This window comes from Castor canadensis, chromosome 3, assembly GCF_047511655.1.
Source record: "Castor canadensis chromosome 3, mCasCan1.hap1v2, whole genome shotgun sequence".
Taxonomy (NCBI): Eukaryota; Metazoa; Chordata; class Mammalia; order Rodentia; family Castoridae; genus Castor; species Castor canadensis.
The window spans coordinates 241,863-242,500 of record NC_133388.1 but is presented as its reverse complement, the minus strand read 5'-3'; the positions used below and the strand labels follow the sequence as shown (position 1 = coordinate 242,500).

The window sequence follows — 638 nt, the reverse complement described above, 5'->3', positions numbered from 1 at the left end:
GCGCGGCGGGGATTCGGCGCTGGGCTCTTCCCTGTTCACTCGCCGTTACTGAGGGAATCCTCGTTAGTTTCTTTTCCTCCGCTGACTAATATGCTTAAATTCAGCGGGTCGCCACGTCTGATCTGAGGTCGCGTCTCCGGAGGGCGGGGAGCCGGGGGTGCGGAGGCGGGCGCGGGGAGGGGAAAGGAAGGGGGGACGGGGCGCGGTGGTGGGGGGCGCGGGGAGGCCCCGTCGGAGGTTGGCGTGGGAGGAGGAGGAGGAGGAGGAGGAGGAGGAGGAGGAGCGGGAGGGCCGGGGCGGGCGGCGGCGGCGGAGCGGAGGCGCGGGAGGGGGGGCGGCGGAACCGTCCCCGCGACCCGACTCACCCGCACGCGTCCGCCGCCGGACCCGCACCCGGCACGACACCGCGTCCTCCCCCCCGCACCACCACCACCACCACCACCACACACCCCCCACGCCCCCGAACGGAAACCCGCGCGCCGCCCCCGGGACGCTCCTTCCCCTTTCCCCCTCCTCCGCGCACAAGCCACGCGCGACCGCGAGGCTCCCGGAGATGGAAGGCCGGCCCCGTCGGTCGGGGCGACCGCGCACGCGACGCGCGAGAGCCGCGGAGAGAGTCGAGGGAGCGCGTGGCGCGG

At 74.8% G+C, this 638-nt stretch overlaps 1 non-coding gene across 1 annotated transcript in view; it reads right to left on the bottom strand.

Moving 5' to 3' along the window:
• LOC141421859 (28S ribosomal RNA) overlaps positions 1-131 on the bottom strand; it is a 5,050-nt gene extending 4,919 nt beyond the window's left edge. The window contains exon 1 of the ribosomal RNA XR_012446549.1: positions 1-131. This exon is cut by the window's left edge and continues 4,919 nt beyond it. This is a non-coding gene — a ribosomal RNA (28S ribosomal RNA).
• Positions 132-638: the final 507 nt, after the last annotated feature.